At 48.3% G+C, this 16,402-nt stretch overlaps 14 non-coding genes and 2 pseudogenes across 14 annotated transcripts; all 16 read left to right on the forward strand.

The window, feature by feature from the left end:
* The first annotated feature begins 423 nt into the window (after window positions 1-423).
* LOC120925502 lies at window positions 424-587 on the forward strand. Its single transcript, XR_005746755.1, has one exon. It is a non-coding gene; the product is annotated as a U1 spliceosomal RNA (small nuclear RNA).
* A 555-nt stretch (window positions 588-1,142) lies between these two features.
* LOC120925503 lies at window positions 1,143-1,306 on the forward strand. The gene has a single exon (XR_005746756.1). It is a non-coding gene; the product is annotated as a U1 spliceosomal RNA (small nuclear RNA).
* Window positions 1,307-1,861: 555 nt separating this feature from the next.
* On the forward strand, window positions 1,862-2,025 carry LOC120925504. The gene has a single exon (XR_005746757.1). It is a non-coding gene; the product is annotated as a U1 spliceosomal RNA (small nuclear RNA).
* Window positions 2,026-2,585: 560 nt separating this feature from the next.
* On the forward strand, window positions 2,586-2,749 carry LOC120925505. The gene has a single exon (XR_005746758.1). It is a non-coding gene; the product is annotated as a U1 spliceosomal RNA (small nuclear RNA).
* Window positions 2,750-3,306: 557 nt separating this feature from the next.
* Window positions 3,307-3,470, forward strand: LOC120925506. The gene has a single exon (XR_005746759.1). It is a non-coding gene; the product is annotated as a U1 spliceosomal RNA (small nuclear RNA).
* Window positions 3,471-4,025: 555 nt separating this feature from the next.
* LOC120925648 lies at window positions 4,026-4,184 on the forward strand. Its single transcript, XR_005746868.1, has one exon. It is a non-coding gene; the product is annotated as a U1 spliceosomal RNA (small nuclear RNA).
* A 1,176-nt stretch (window positions 4,185-5,360) lies between these two features.
* Window positions 5,361-5,501, forward strand: LOC120925615 (annotated as a pseudogene).
* Window positions 5,502-6,056: 555 nt separating this feature from the next.
* LOC120925507 lies at window positions 6,057-6,220 on the forward strand. The gene has a single exon (XR_005746760.1). It is a non-coding gene; the product is annotated as a U1 spliceosomal RNA (small nuclear RNA).
* Window positions 6,221-6,775: 555 nt separating this feature from the next.
* On the forward strand, window positions 6,776-6,939 carry LOC120925508. The gene has a single exon (XR_005746761.1). It is a non-coding gene; the product is annotated as a U1 spliceosomal RNA (small nuclear RNA).
* A 555-nt stretch (window positions 6,940-7,494) lies between these two features.
* On the forward strand, window positions 7,495-7,658 carry LOC120925509. The gene has a single exon (XR_005746762.1). It is a non-coding gene; the product is annotated as a U1 spliceosomal RNA (small nuclear RNA).
* A 555-nt stretch (window positions 7,659-8,213) lies between these two features.
* LOC120925510 lies at window positions 8,214-8,377 on the forward strand. Its single transcript, XR_005746763.1, has one exon. It is a non-coding gene; the product is annotated as a U1 spliceosomal RNA (small nuclear RNA).
* A 556-nt stretch (window positions 8,378-8,933) lies between these two features.
* Window positions 8,934-9,097, forward strand: LOC120925511. The gene has a single exon (XR_005746764.1). It is a non-coding gene; the product is annotated as a U1 spliceosomal RNA (small nuclear RNA).
* Window positions 9,098-9,650: 553 nt separating this feature from the next.
* LOC120925512 lies at window positions 9,651-9,814 on the forward strand. Its single transcript, XR_005746765.1, has one exon. It is a non-coding gene; the product is annotated as a U1 spliceosomal RNA (small nuclear RNA).
* Window positions 9,815-10,367: 553 nt separating this feature from the next.
* LOC120925728 lies at window positions 10,368-10,484 on the forward strand (annotated as a pseudogene).
* Window positions 10,485-15,488: 5,004 nt separating this feature from the next.
* LOC120925624 lies at window positions 15,489-15,649 on the forward strand. The gene has a single exon (XR_005746857.1). It is a non-coding gene; the product is annotated as a U1 spliceosomal RNA (small nuclear RNA).
* Window positions 15,650-16,201: 552 nt separating this feature from the next.
* Window positions 16,202-16,365, forward strand: LOC120925513. The gene has a single exon (XR_005746766.1). It is a non-coding gene; the product is annotated as a U1 spliceosomal RNA (small nuclear RNA).
* Window positions 16,366-16,402: the final 37 nt, after the last annotated feature.

Consider the following 16,402-nt stretch of genomic DNA (forward strand, 5'->3'; position numbering starts at 1 on the left):
ATCACTGCTGTTCCCCACTTGTTGTCCTGGATCCATCCCATGTATCTCTTCGATGCTGCATGCTTCCATATCCCTTCGCAGCAGGCCTCGTTTCTCAGAAGGAAATCTGCATTGTGTGTGTGTGTGTGTGTGTGTGTGTGTGTGTGAACACTTCATTTCCGCCCCTCCTCTATGCAAATTTATGTGCTGCTGCTGCAGTGTCGCCTGGGAAGACTGCCTGATAGCCCTGGCGTCCATGAAGACATTTCAGAGGCCTCCTCCCCAGGTACAGACAGTTTCCTGTTCAAAAGTGGCGGCGGCGACGAGCGTGGAAAAGCTCTGATTGAGGCTAGTTGACCAGCCAGCAAGCACCCAGAAAGCCCCTCCATAACCAGGAAGAGATGTTCCCCTGACCGGGGGCTGCTAGAGTGACGCTTCCAACTCATACTTACCTGGCAGGGGAGACACCATGATCATGAAGGTGGTTCTCCCAGGGCGAGGCTCGGCCATTGCACTCCGGCTGTGCTGACCCCTGCGATTTCCCCAAATGCGGGAAACTCGACTGCATAATTTGTGGTAGTGGGGGACTGCGTTCGCGCTTTCCCCTGATTTTTCCTGGTTGAAAGATAGATTTGAAGAAAGAAGAAAAACAAGCAGCAACAAAAACATACTTTGCCGTGTTTCTTTATTTCCCTGCTGTTTCTTTTCTCAGGTGTTTCTGCGGCCTTCTACAATAATTCATCACTGCTGTTCCCCACTTGTTGTCCTGGATCCATCCCATGTATCTCTTCGATGCTGCATGCTTCCATATCCCTTCGCAGCAGGCCTCGTTTCTCAGAAGGAAATCTGCATTGTGTGTGTGTGTGTGTGTGTGTGTGTGTGTCTGAACACTTCATTTCCGCCCCTCCTCTATGCAAATTTATGTGCTGCTGCTGCAGTGTCGCCTGGGAAGACTGCCTGATAGCCCTGGCGTCCATGAAGACATTTCAGAGGCCTCCTCCCCAGGTACAGACAGTTTCCTGTTCAAAAGTGGCGGCGGCGACGAGCGTGGAAAAGCTCTGATTGAGGCTAGTTGACCAGCCAGCAAGCACCCAGAAAGCCCCTCCATAACCAGGAAGAGATGTTCCCCTGACCGGGGGCTGCTAGAGTGACGCTTCCAACTCATACTTACCTGGCAGGGGAGACACCATGATCATGAAGGTGGTTCTCCCAGGGCGAGGCTCGGCCATTGCACTCCGGCTGTGCTGACCCCTGCGATTTCCCCAAATGCGGGAAACTCGACTGCATAATTTGTGGTAGTGGGGGACTGCGTTCGCGCTTTCCCCTGATTTTTCCTGGTTGAAAGATAGATTTGAAGAAAGAAGAAAAACAAGCAGCAACAAAAACATACTTTGCCGTGTTTCTTTATTTCCCTGCTGTTTCTTTTCTCAGGTGTTTCTGCGGCCTTCTACAATAATTCATCACTGCTGTTCCCCACTTGTTGTCCTGGATCCATCCCATGTATCTCTTCGATGCTGCATGCTTCCATATCCCTTCGCAGCAGGCCTCGTTTCTCAGAAGGAAATCTGCATTGTGTGTGTGTGTGTGTGTGTGTGTGTGTGTCTGAACACTTCATTTCCGCCCCTCCTCTCTGCAAATTTATGTGCTGCTGCTGCAGTGTCGCCTGGGAAGACTGCCTGATAGCCCTGGCGTCCATGAAGACATTTCAGAGGCCTCCTCCCCAGGTACAGACAGTTTCCTGTTCAAAAGTGGCGGCGGCGACGAGCGTGGAAAAGCTCTGATTGAGGCTAGTTGACCAGCCAGCAAGCACCCAGAAAGCCCCTCCATAACCAGGAAGAGATGTTCCCCTGACCGGGGGCTGCTAGAGTGACGCTTCCAACTCATACTTACCTGGCAGGGGAGACACCATGATCATGAAGGTGGTTCTCCCAGGGCGAGGCTCGGCCATTGCACTCCGGCTGTGCTGACCCCTGCGATTTCCCCAAATGCGGGAAACTCGACTGCATAATTTGTGGTAGTGGGGGACTGCGTTCGCGCTTTCCCCTGATTTTTCCTGGTTGAAAGATAGATTTGAAGAAAGAAGAAAAACAAGCAGCAACAAAAACATACTTTGCCGTGTTTCTTTATTTCCCTGCTGTTTCTTTTCTCAGGTGTTTCTGCGGCCTTCTACAATAATTCATCACTGCTGTTCCCCACTTGTTGTCCTGGATCCATCCCATGTATCTCTTCGATGCTGCATGCTTCCATATCCCTTCGCAGCAGGCCTCGTTTCTCAGAAGGAAATCTGCATTGTGTGTGTGTGTGTGTGTGTGTGTGTGTGTGTCTGAACACTTCATTTCCGCCCCTCCTCTATGCAAATTTATGTGCTGCTGCTGCTGCAGTGTCGCCTGGGAAGACTGCCTGATAGCCCTGGCGTCCATGAAGACATTTCAGAGGCCTCCTCCCCAGGTACAGACAGTTTCCTGTTCAAAAGTGGCGGCGGCGACGAGCGTGGAAAAGCTCTGATTGAGGCTAGTTGACCAGCCAGCAAGCACCCAGAAAGCCCCTCCATAACCAGGAAGAGATGTTCCCCTGACCGGGGGCTGCTAGAGTGACGCTTCCAACTCATACTTACCTGGCAGGGGAGACACCATGATCATGAAGGTGGTTCTCCCAGGGCGAGGCTCGGCCATTGCACTCCGGCTGTGCTGACCCCTGCGATTTCCCCAAATGCGGGAAACTCGACTGCATAATTTGTGGTAGTGGGGGACTGCGTTCGCGCTTTCCCCTGATTTTTCCTGGTTGAAAGATAGATTTGAAGAAAGAAGAAAAACAAGCAGCAACAAAAACATACTTTGCCGTGTTTCTTTATTTCCCTGCTGTTTCTTTTCTCAGGTGTTTCTGCGGCCTTCTACAATAATTCATCACTGCTGTTCCCCACTTGTTGTCCTGGATCCATCCCATGTATCTCTTCGATGCTGCATGCTTCCATATCCCTTCGCAGCAGGCCTCGTTTCTCAGAAGGAAATCTGCATTGTGTGTGTGTGTGTGTGTGTGTGTGTGTGTGTCTGAACACTTCATTTCCGCCCCTCCTCTATGCAAATTTATGTGCTGCTGCTGCAGTGTCGCCTGGGAAGACTGCCTGATAGCCCTGGCGTCCATGAAGACATTTCAGAGGCCTCCTCCCCAGGTACAGACAGTTTCCTGTTCAAAAGTGGCGGCGGCGACGAGCGTGGAAAAGCTCTGATTGAGGCTAGTTGACCAGCCAGCAAGCACCCAGAAAGCCCCTCCATAACCAGGAAGAGATGTTCCCCTGACCGGGGGCTGCTAGAGTGACGCTTCCAACTCATACTTACCTGGCAGGGGAGACACCATGATCATGAAGGTGGTTCTCCCAGGGCGAGGCTCGGCCATTGCACTCCGGCTGTGCTGACCCCTGCGATTTCCCCAAATGCGGGAAACTCGACTGCATAATTTGTGGTAGTGGGGGACTGCGTTCGCGCTTTCCCCTGATTTTTCCTGGTTGAAAGATAGATTTGAAGAAAGAAGAAAAACAAGCAGCAACAAAAACATACTTTGCCGTGTTTCTTTATTTCCCTGCTGTTTCTTTTCTCAGGTGTTTCTGCGGCCTTCTACAATAATTCATCACTGCTGTTCCCCACTTGTTGTCCTGGATCCATCCCATGTATCTCTTCGATGCTGCATGCTTCCATATCCCTTCGCAGCAGGCCTCGTTTCTCAGAAGGAAATCTGCATTGTGTGTGTGTGTGTGTGTGTGTGTGTGTGTCTGAACACTTCATTTCCGCCCCTCCTCTATGCAAATTTATGTGCTGCTGCTGCAGTGTCGCCTGGGAAGACTGCCTGATAGCCCTGGCGTCCATGAAGACATTTCAGAGGCCTCCTCCCCAGGTACAGACAGTTTCCTGTTCAAAAGTGGCGGCGGCGACGAGCGTGGAAAAGCTCTGATTGAGGCTAGTTGACCAGCCAGCAAGCACCCAGAAAGCCCCTCCATAACCAGGAAGAGATGTTCCCCTGACCGGGGGCTGCTAGAGTGACGCTTCCAACTCATACTTACCTGGCAGGGGAGACACCATGATCATGAAGGTGGTTCTCCCAGGGCGAGGCACAGCTATTGCACACTCTAGGCTGTGCTGATCGTGGTTGTCTTCCCTGCCGCTTCTCGGCCTTTTGGCTAGGACTGGGTGTGGTATCTGTCCTCATCAGTTGTCAGCGGAGCGCTGAAGCACCTCCTACATGGGGAGGGTGGATGCAATCCAATGACGTCATTGCACCTGGAAGGATGGTTTCAGCAGGGACTACGCTGTGCTGCCCGACAGAATACTGGGGGCCGGCCCATGGTTGAGTCTGAGCCATCTGGAAGGGTGCTCCTGGTGAGGATGGGTACTGCGCTTGGTCTTGGTCTTTTTGCCGAGTTCTAGTCTGGCCTTCTGGCTGGCTGGTGTAAGTGCTATCCCTGTCAGCGATCCGGTTGGAGGAGCTGGTAATGCCCTGTGGTAAGACGGGGTAGAACCATGCAAATCCGCTGGGTTGACGGAGGGTCTGGAGGGGCTAGTATTGGTGGAGGCTGCTAACTGGAGCGGCAGTTCTCCCCAAGAAAACCTTGAAGGGCTCTCTAGCTGACGGGGGTGGAGGGCTGCACTGGCCAGTCGGGGGGTCGGATATGGAACGAAAAGCCTATGGTGCATGTGCCCCTGGAGTGGCAGTCCAGGGGTATCTGAAGATCACTGTGTGTGAGGGACACATTGATTGAAGGATACCACGGTCACTGCACCAGATACACGCTTTTTTTAGCACCTGCCTCCTGGGCCGGGCCTTTTGGCTAGGACCGGAGGAATTTTTTATTCCTGGCCGGAGGGCCTGGTCATTGTTTCACCACAATGGCCACTTCTTTCACTCTCCTCTCCACTATCCCTTCCCCCACTTTATTTTATTTAAGCCTGTGTTTGTCACTTTTTTGTCTTTTTTTGTTGTGCACGTTTTGTCACTGTGTGATTAGTAGGGTGCGGGTCCTCGGGCCAGCCCTGAACGTCTTGGGAGTGGGTGGACATGGCCTTCTGGCTTAGTTCGCCTGCTCTCATGGGGTCTCCCTTCGGGGGAGCCCCACCTAGTACTGGGAGGGTTCTGTTTCGGCAGTCCCTCCGAGGAAGTTGGGTCCGTGTCGGCTTCGGTTGCTCGGACCACAGTACCTCAGTCCCCGTCTGGAGCTTAACGCCCCGGGGGATCAGGGTTATGGGTCCCTCTTCACAGGAGGACCACTTGACGTTGCACCCGTCTGCACGTTTTTGTGAACACTCTTTATGTGTGTGCACATTTTTTCTGCACCGGGTGGAGTTTTTTGGGTGTGTTCACACGCCATAGGCTTTTCAAAAAAAAAAAAAAAAAAAAAAAAATGAAGGTGGTTCTCCCAGGGCGAGGCTCGGCCATTGCACTCCGGCTGTGCTGACCCCTGCGATTTCCCCAAATGCGGGAAACTCGACTGCATAATTTGTGGTAGTGGGGGACTGCGTTCGCGCTTTCCCCTGATTTTTCCTGGTTGAAAGATAGATTTGAAGAAAGAAGAAAAACAAGCAGCAACAAAAACATACTTTGCCGTGTTTCTTTATTTCCCTGCTGTTTCTTTTCTCAGGTGTTTCTGCGGCCTTCTACAATAATTCATCACTGCTGTTCCCCACTTGTTGTCCTGGATCCATCCCATGTATCTCTTCGATGCTGCATGCTTCCATATCCCTTCGCAGCAGGCCTCGTTTCTCAGAAGGAAATCTGCATTGTGTGTGTGTGTGTGTGTGTGTGTGTGTGTCTGAACACTTCATTTCCGCCCCTCCTCTATGCAAATTTATGTGCTGCTGCTGCAGTGTCGCCTGGGAAGACTGCCTGATAGCCCTGGCGTCCATGAAGACATTTCAGAGGCCTCCTCCCCAGGTACAGACAGTTTCCTGTTCAAAAGTGGCGGCGGCGACGAGCGTGGAAAAGCTCTGATTGAGGCTAGTTGACCAGCCAGCAAGCACCCAGAAAGCCCCTCCATAACCAGGAAGAGATGTTCCCCTGACCGGGGGCTGCTAGAGTGACGCTTCCAACTCATACTTACCTGGCAGGGGAGACACCATGATCATGAAGGTGGTTCTCCCAGGGCGAGGCTCGGCCATTGCACTCCGGCTGTGCTGACCCCTGCGATTTCCCCAAATGCGGGAAACTCGACTGCATAATTTGTGGTAGTGGGGGACTGCGTTCGCGCTTTCCCCTGATTTTTCCTGGTTGAAAGATAGATTTGAAGAAAGAAGAAAAACAAGCAGCAACAAAAACATACTTTGCCGTGTTTCTTTATTTCCCTGCTGTTTCTTTTCTCAGGTGTTTCTGCGGCCTTCTACAATAATTCATCACTGCTGTTCCCCACTTGTTGTCCTGGATCCATCCCATGTATCTCTTCGATGCTGCATGCTTCCATATCCCTTCGCAGCAGGCCTCGTTTCTCAGAAGGAAATCTGCATTGTGTGTGTGTGTGTGTGTGTGTGTGTGTGTGTGAACACTTCATTTCCGCCCCTCCTCTATGCAAATTTATGTGCTGCTGCTGCAGTGTCGCCTGGGAAGACTGCCTGATAGCCCTGGCGTCCATGAAGACATTTCAGAGGCCTCCTCCCCAGGTACAGACAGTTTCCTGTTCAAAAGTGGCGGCGGCGACGAGCGTGGAAAAGCTCTGATTGAGGCTAGTTGACCAGCCAGCAAGCACCCAGAAAGCCCCTCCATAACCAGGAAGAGATGTTCCCCTGACCGGGGGCTGCTAGAGTGACGCTTCCAACTCATACTTACCTGGCAGGGGAGACACCATGATCATGAAGGTGGTTCTCCCAGGGCGAGGCTCGGCCATTGCACTCCGGCTGTGCTGACCCCTGCGATTTCCCCAAATGCGGGAAACTCGACTGCATAATTTGTGGTAGTGGGGGACTGCGTTCGCGCTTTCCCCTGATTTTTCCTGGTTGAAAGATAGATTTGAAGAAAGAAGAAAAACAAGCAGCAACAAAAACATACTTTGCCGTGTTTCTTTATTTCCCTGCTGTTTCTTTTCTCAGGTGTTTCTGCGGCCTTCTACAATAATTCATCACTGCTGTTCCCCACTTGTTGTCCTGGATCCATCCCATGTATCTCTTCGATGCTGCATGCTTCCATATCCCTTCGCAGCAGGCCTCGTTTCTCAGAAGGAAATCTGCATTGTGTGTGTGTGTGTGTGTGTGTGTGTGTGTCTGAACACTTCATTTCCGCCCCTCCTCTATGCAAATTTATGTGCTGCTGCTGCAGTGTCGCCTGGGAAGACTGCCTGATAGCCCTGGCGTCCATGAAGACATTTCAGAGGCCTCCTCCCCAGGTACAGACAGTTTCCTGTTCAAAAGTGGCGGCGGCGACGAGCGTGGAAAAGCTCTGATTGAGGCTAGTTGACCAGCCAGCAAGCACCCAGAAAGCCCCTCCATAACCAGGAAGAGATGTTCCCCTGACCGGGGGCTGCTAGAGTGACGCTTCCAACTCATACTTACCTGGCAGGGGAGACACCATGATCATGAAGGTGGTTCTCCCAGGGCGAGGCTCGGCCATTGCACTCCGGCTGTGCTGACCCCTGCGATTTCCCCAAATGCGGGAAACTCGACTGCATAATTTGTGGTAGTGGGGGACTGCGTTCGCGCTTTCCCCTGATTTTTCCTGGTTGAAAGATAGATTTGAAGAAAGAAGAAAAACAAGCAGCAACAAAAACATACTTTGCCGTGTTTCTTTATTTCCCTGCTGTTTCTTTTCTCAGGTGTTTCTGCGGCCTTCTACAATAATTCATCACTGCTGTTCCCCACTTGTTGTCCTGGATCCATCCCATGTATCTCTTCGATGCTGCATGCTTCCATATCCCTTCGCAGCAGGCCTCGTTTCTCAGAAGGAAATCTGCATTGTGTGTGTGTGTGTGTGTGTGTGTGTGTGTGTGTACACTTCATTTCCGCCCCTCCTCTATGCAAATTTATGTGCTGCTGCTGCAGTGTCGCCTGGGAAGACTGCCTGATAGCCCTGGCGTCCATGAAGACATTTCAGAGGCCTCCTCCCCAGGTACAGACAGTTTCCTGTTCAAAAGTGGCGGCGGCGACGAGCGTGGAAAAGCTCTGATTGAGGCTAGTTGACCAGCCAGCAAGCACCCAGAAAGCCCCTCCATAACCAGGAAGAGATGTTCCCCTGACCGGGGGCTGCTAGAGTGACGCTTCCAACTCATACTTACCTGGCAGGGGAGACACCATGATCATGAAGGTGGTTCTCCCAGGGCGAGGCTCGGCCATTGCACTCCGGCTGTGCTGACCCCTGCGATTTCCCCAAATGCGGGAAACTCGACTGCATAATTTGTGGTAGTGGGGGACTGCGTTCGCGCTTTCCCCTGATTTTTCCTGGTTGAAAGATAGATTTGAAGAAAGAAGAAAAACAAGCAGCAACAAAAACATACTTTGCCGTGTTTCTTTATTTCCCTGCTGTTTCTTTTCTCAGGTGTTTCTGCGGCCTTCTACAATAATTCATCACTGCTGTTCCCCACTTGTTGTCCTGGATCCATCCCATGTATCTCTTCGATGCTGCATGCTTCCATATCCCTTCGCAGCAGGCCTCGTTTCTCAGAAGGAAATCTGCATTGTGTGTGTGTGTGTGTGTGTGTGTGTGTCTGAACACTTCATTTCCGCCCCTCCTCTATGCAAATTTATGTGCTGCTGCTGCAGTGTCGCCTGGGAAGACTGCCTGATAGCCCTGGCGTCCATGAAGACATTTCAGAGGCCTCCTCCCCAGGTACAGACAGTTTCCTGTTCAAAAGTGGCGGCGGCGGCGACGAGCGTGGAATAGCTCTGATTGAGGCTAGTTGACCAGCCAGCAAGCACCCAGAAAGCCCCTCCATAACCAGGAAGAGATGTTCCCCTGACCGGGGGCTGCTAGAGTGACGCTTCCAACTCATACTTACCTGGCAGGGGAGACACCATGATCATGAAGGTGGTTCTCCCAGGGCGAGGCTCGGCCATTGCACTCCGGCTGTGCTGACCCCTGCGATTTCCCCAAATGCGGGAAACTCGACTGCATAATTTGTGGTAGTGGGGGACTGCGTTCGCGCTTTCCCCTGATTTTTCCTGGTTGAAAGATAGATTTGAAGAAAGAAGAAAAACAAGCAGCAACAAAAACATACTTTGCCGTGTTTCTTTATTTCCCTGCTGTTTCTTTTCTCAGGTGTTTCTGCGGCCTTCTACAATAATTCAGCACTGCTGTTCCCCACTTGTTGTCCTGGATCCATCCCATGTATCTCTTCGATGCTGCATGCTTCCATATCCCTTCGCAGCAGGCCTCGTTTCTCAGAAGGAAATCTGCATTGTGTGTGTGTGTGTGTGTGTGTGTGTGTCTGAACACTTCATTTCCGCCCCTCCTCTATGCAAATTTAGGTGCTGCTGCTGCAGTGTCGCCTGGGAAGACTGCCTGATAGCCCTGGCGTCCATGAAGACATTTCAGAGGCCTCCTCCCCAGGTACAGACAGTTTCCTGTTCAAAAGTGGCGGCGGCGACGAGCGTGGAAAAGCTCTGATTGAGGCTAGTTGACCAGCCAGCAAGCACCCAGAAAGCCCCTCCATAACCAGGAAGAGATGTTCCCCTGACCGGGGGCTGCTAGAGTGACGCTTCCAACTCATACTTACCTGGCAGGGGAGACACCATGATCATGAAGGTGGTTCTCCCAGGGCGAGGCTCGGCCATTGCACTCCGGCTGTGCTGACCCCTGCGATTTCCCCAAATGCGGGAAACTCGACTGCATAATTTGTGGTAGTGGGGGACTGCGTTCGCGCTTTCCCCTGATTTTTCCTGGTTGAAAGATAGATTTGAAGAAAGAAGAAAAACAAGCAGCAACAAAAACATACTTTGCCGTGTTTCTTTATTTCCCTGCTGTTTCTTTTCTCAGGTGTTTCTGCGGCCTTCTACAATAATTCATCACTGCTGTTCCCCACTTGTTGTCCTGGATCCATCCCATGTATCTCTTCGATGCTGCATGCTTCCATATCCCTTCGCAGCAGGCCTCGTTTCTCAGAAGGAAATCTGCATTGTGTGTGTGTGTGTGTGTGTGTGTGTGTCTGAACACTTCATTTCCGCCCCTCCTCTATGCAAATTTATGTGCTGCTGCTGCAGTGTCGCCTGGGAAGACTGCCTGATAGCCCTGGCGTCCATGAAGACATTTCAGAGGCCTCCTCCCCAGGTACAGACAGTTTCCTGTTCAAAAGTGGCGGCGGCGACGAGCGTGGAAAAGCTCTGATTGAGGCTAGTTGACCAGCCAGCAAGCACCCAGAAAGCCCCTCCATAACCAGGAAGAGATGTTCCCCTGACCGGGGGCTGCTAGAGTGACGCTTCCAACTCATACTTACCTGGCAGGGGAGACACCATGATCATGAAGGTGGTTCTCCCAGGGCCAGGACCAACATAAGGAACCCAAGATGGCTGCGAAAGGATTGGAGAGAACCCTTCGTTTCCATGTGGAACCAGCTCACATCAAGGATGTGGATGCGGATATACTGGTGGAAGAAGTCCTGATTAAAGCCTTGGAACTGGATGTACATCAAATCTACGCTGTGCAAGATTTTGCCAAGAATGGTACCTACGATGTTTCTTTCCAATGGGAATCTACCTGCTTGAACGTTTATGAGGAATGCAAGAAGAAGAAACACTTACCTGTACTCTGCTGGATCACGGTGGAGCCACTTTTCCAACTTCGAGAGATCCCACTGACAGTACATCTCTACAACCCTTTTATGGATACAAAAATGCTGAAGTTTTTCCTATCTCGGTACTGCTCCCACATCAACGGTGAGGAGCGGCTGACACATAGGAAATCTGGAGTTTGGAATAGTAAGATCCGTTACCGTGTTCGTCTGAAAGTAGATCCGGATGCTATTGGAGGCGTTCGTCACCCTCCACCTGTGTTTTCAATTGGAGGTGATAGAGGATACCTGTTCTACCCCACCCAACCAACGTACTGCCGTACCTGTCATACCTTTGGACATACCAAAGATGCTTGTGAAAAGGGAGCCTGTTGCCGCAACTGTGGGAATCCCGGACACACAGTTGCAAGCTGCCCAAAAAGTAAGGTGTGTGATCTTTGTGGATTGGCTGGTCATCTGGTCAGAAAATGTCCACAAAACCCCAGTGCTACCCGTTCGTACGCTGGGGTGTTGAGAGGACGGAATGTACGGTCAGATGAAGAGAAGATGGAAACCACTTTACCGGAAGCTGGGGTGGAGGAGATCCCGAAATCTGCAACTTCTGAAGATGTAAATGCAGACCAAGAGGAGGAATCCCCTGGGAGGAGTGTGGACACTATACAGAAGAAGCTTGTAACTGGAGGACCTGACCAGGAGATTTTGGCAAGAGAGTACACTGATCCAAAACCACAGAGACTCAATATGAGTGCCAGGAGGAAAAGCAGGGAGACTGAATCTGGTATTCTACAGAGCACAGACAATCAGTCTGGCACTGGTGAGGGGCAGCCAGGAAACCTCCCAGCCAGCCAGCAAGTGGACATACAACTAGAACATCCCAGTGCAGACTCAGCTTTAGAGGAAATGAACTCAGAGGTAATTTTTACAGTGGACACTGTCAATCATATGGAGATAGAGGGAGAGAACAATGGCCAGAGTTGGGAGGAAAGAGTGGAGGCAGAAGAGACTGAAACAAACACTTCCTTGCCTTGTGCACAGAACTCTTGTTCTAAGAACCAACTAGAAGACGATGAAGGTTCTGCATCCAAACGTCTTAGGACGGAACCTGAGTCTCCTTCTGGCCTGTCTGACATTGTGGGGGGTCTCTCTCCTATGTCAGCTTTCGGGGACCCTGATGCCACGGGGTCGCCTGTTAATGATTATGTAGCGTTTGATCAAGTAACTGCTTTTGAAAATGTTATACACATGAGGGGTAGTGAGGATGGAGGTGATATGTAATGATGGATGGTAGCATTAATCGATCATATCTTTTCTTTTTAATACTTGTAATGAGTTTAACGGTTACTTCTATTAATGTTAGGAGCATTGGCTCCCCTACTAGAAGAGCGGCAGTAATGCATGAGCTACAAAGTTTTAGAGCTGATATAATTTGTCTGCAAGAATGTACCATTAAGAGATATCCTAGTGAGCAGGAGTGGCCATGTGGGGAGGCGGTATGGTCACCTGCTTATGCTTCTAGGAATGAGGGAGTGGGGGTACTGATAAAAAATAGAGCTGTAAAAATTGTATCTTATGCAACTATTGTTCCTGGTAGATGTTTACAAGTTATGCTAGAGTTCTTGGGGACAAAAATACGCCTTTTTAACATTTATGCTCCTGCCGATAATAAGGAGAGAGTTGAGTTCTTAGAGGAAATATTGATGCACCTACCTGGGAAAATGCACACAATTATTGCAGGGGACTTTAATACAATTAGAGATCTGCAGGACCGAATAGGGCAAAGTGAAAGTAGGTTGGATAAGTCTTCCGCTCTACTTACACAGATAATTGAAGATCTGCACTACCGTGATGCTTGGGAAGCAGAGAAAGATGGGGAAAATAGGTATACTTTTTATGCAGATAGCGGAAGGTGTAAATCTAGGATTGATTACGTTTTGTATAGTAAGAATTTGAAACTCGTTGATTTCTCTGTAGTTGAAAACATATTTTCTGATCATAACGCAGTAAGGGCGGAATTTCAAATAGATCCTGATGCTGTCCACGGTAAAGGGTTGTGGAAACTTAATTCTAAAATGCTAGAGGACGCTAATGTAATAAGAAAATTAGAGTTTAGATTTTCTAAATGGGTGCTACGGAAAAGCGACTTCTCTAATATTTTAAACTGGTGGGACTGGTGTAAAAAACAAATTAAAAAATTCTTTCAGACTCAAAGTTTTATAATGGCGAGAGAAAGACGAGAGAAGGAGAAAAACATAAATCTGAGGCTTCAAACTTTACTTAGATTGAGGGGCATGGGCCATGATATGGAGGAAGAACTGACACAAGTGAGGATAGAGAAAAAACAATTGATTACAGAGAGAGGCAAAAGTATAATTTTCAAAGCAAAAATACAGAACTTGGAAGAAGGGGAAAAATGTACTAGATATTTTTTTAGGAAAACTTTTAAAACAAAAGATTCACTCACATCAGTAGCATCAGAACAAGGGGAAGTCAAGGGAGAAGCCATGGTATCAGCAGTAGTAAATTTTTATAAAGAACTTTTTTGTGGTCATAGGGGTGGAAGTACTGAAGAAATTACAGAGTACTGCTCTATTCTTGAGTCAAACGTATCACATGAAGGGATTGAACTTTTGTCTAGTCCAGTTACAGTAGAGGAAATCTTTGCAGTTGTGGGAAGTATGGCGGTGGGGAAAACCCCAGGGGGAGATGGTCTTCCTGTTGAATTTTATAAGATAGCCTGGAGTTTTATTGCAGATCACATCCTGGAGTTAGTACGTTATATTTTTTTAACTGGGAATATCTCGGATACAATGAGGCAGGGTTTCATCACTCTAATATATAAAAAAGGTGACAAGAGAGATCTTAAAAACTGGCGACCAATAACACTGCTTAACATAGATTACAAGGTGATTGCTAAAATAATTGCAAATCGCATTAGAGGGGTAGTGAAAGACATGGTAGGACCTGATCAGACATGTGCTGTACCAGGCAGGAGGATCTCAGATAACCTTATTCTCTTACGTGACCTGATTTATTACGCCCAAATAAATAACCAGCCAATTGTAATTGAAAGCATAGATCTGATGAAGGCGTTTGATACAGTATCGCACACTTTTCTTTTTGAAGTTATGCATAAGATGGGTATCCCTGAAAACCTCCTGTCAGTCATGAAAGGTCTTTATAGGGGAATAACAAGTAAGATTCTCATTAATGGAAAAATAAGTGAAAGCTTTATAATTAAATCGGGAGTAAGACAGGGCTGTCCTCTGTCCCCTTTGGTGTTTATAAGTGTTATTGAACCGTTATTGAAAAATGTTCAGAAAGACAAACTCTTTAGAGGAATGTTTATTCCAGGGGGTGGTGGACAAAGGGTTAAAGCCATGGCCTATATGGATGACCTTGTCTTCTTGGGACAGACACAACAAGAGCTGAATAGAGCCAATTTACATGTTAAAATCTTTTGTTCAACATCAGGAATGGCAGTTAATTGGAGTAAAAGCAGTCTATGTAGCCTGGGGAGGGAGGTTGAAGTCCAGACGGAAGGTATCCCTTTTGTGAAGGAAACAAAGGTTTTAGGCTTAACCTTTGATAGGGATTTGAAAGGTGAGACGAGTTTAAAGGACTTGTCTGCTAATATAAATAGGAAACTGAACTTATGGAAATTAAGAGAACTTACACTGTCTGGGAAAACTTTAGTTGTGAAAGCAATTATATTACCCCTGTTACTGTATACCTCACTAGTGTTTCCACCTTCAGATTTGTGGATACAAAGGATTACAAGACAAATTTTCTTGTTTTTTTGGGGCTCTAACATGGAGCGATTATCCCGATCTAAAATAATGCTGACACAAGCTAATGGTGGGTTTGATTTCCCGAATATAAGGGAATTTATACACTTGCACTACTGGTGCCTTATTATCAGAATGTTGAAAGAGGGTGATCGGACAGCAATTATGATAAGGTATTTAGCAGGTTGGTGGTTCATTAAATGGGGACTAGTTCAAAAAGATCTAACAAAACCATATGCACTAGTGGTCCCTCCATTTTACTCAATTCTGAAGAAATTTAAAGAAGTGAATCATTTGGATGAACTAGGAGAGAAGATGGGGAACAAACAATTAATCAAGAACTGGCTAAAAAGGGAAGAACTGGTGTCACCTATATCGGGATTAAACTCTAGCCAGAGCAGTTTAGTGTGGAAAAAGGCACAGGTAAAAGGGGTCACAAAAAGACAGTGGGACATTGTATGGATGGGCTTACACGAATGTTTGCCAACCAGAAATTTCTTGGAATCCAGACACCTTACTGCAACAGAGCAATGCCCTCGATCTGATTGTGGGGGGAGAGAAACGGTTAAACATTTGTTCTGGTATTGTGATTTTGCGTCCAAAGTCAGGGATAACTTTAAGCCTTTTCTGGCAGAAGTAGCGGGGGTGACATGTCTAGATTATTTTTTGTTTAACACGGCACTGAAAATTAAGAATAAATACAAAGCAAGGGTGGCATGGATTTTCTTTTGCATATTAAAAGAAGTTTTATGGGACGTCCGTAACCTTTTAGTTTTTAAAAATGAAGTCATACCGGTTAGCAAGGCATGCACAATTGTAATTTCCAAATGTGAATTTGTTTTTTTTCTGGATCAAAAACAAATGGGAGAAGAAAAGGCAGAGTTTAACTGGAAACATACAAAATGGAAATGTTGGTTTGCCAGTTTATAATTGGATTTGCAAAACGATATGGAAAAGTATGTAAAATGGCATTGTACAAATCTTTGTAAATATTTTTTTTCTTGAAATGTGACTATGTATATATGTGAAGTTTTAAATAAAGCTTTTAAAAAAAAAAAAAAAAAAAAAAAGGTTCTCCCAGGGCGAGGCTCGGCCATTGCACTCCGGCTGTGCTGACCCCTGCGATTTCCCCAAATGCGGGAAACTCGACTGCATAATTTGTGGTAGTGGGGGACTGCGTTCGCGCTTTCCCCTGATTATTCCTGGTAAAAGATAGATTTGAAGAAAGAAGAAAAACAAGCAGCAACAAAAACATACTTTGCCGTGTTTCTTTATTTCCCTGCTGTTTCTTTTCTCAGGTGTTTCTGCGGCCTTCTACAATAATTCAGCACTGCTGTTCCCCACTTGTTGTCCTGGATCCATCCCATGTATCTCTTCGATGCTGCATGCTTCCATATCCCTTCGCAGCAGGCCTGGTTTCTCAGAAGGAAATCTGCATTGTGTGTGTGTGTGTGTGTGTGTGTGTGTCTGAACACTTCATTTCCGCCCCTCCTCTATGCAAATTTATGTGCTGCTGCTGCAGTGTCGCCTGGGAAGACTGCCTGATAGCCCTGGCGTCCATGAAGACATTTCAGAGGCCTCCTCCCCAGGTACAGACAGTTTCCTGTTCAAAAGTGGCGGCGGCGACGAGCGTGGAAAAGCTCTGATTGAGGCTAGTTGACCAGCCAGCAAGCACCCAGAAAGCCCCTCCATAACCAGGAAGAGATGTTCCCCTGACCGGGGGCTGCTAGAGTGACGCTTCCAACTCATACTTACCTGGCAGGGGAGACACCATGATCATGAAGGTGGTTCTCCCAGGGCGAGGCTCGGCCATTGCACTCCGGCTGTGCTGACCCCTGCGATTTCCCCAAATGCGGGAAACTCGACTGCATAATTTGTGGTAGTGGGGGACTGCGTTCGCGCTTTCCCCTGATTTTTCCTGGTTGAAAGATAGATTTGAAGAAAGAAG

This window comes from Rana temporaria, chromosome 1 (assembly GCF_905171775.1).
Source record: "Rana temporaria chromosome 1, aRanTem1.1, whole genome shotgun sequence".
In the NCBI taxonomy this organism is placed as follows: domain Eukaryota; kingdom Metazoa; phylum Chordata; class Amphibia; order Anura; family Ranidae; genus Rana; species Rana temporaria.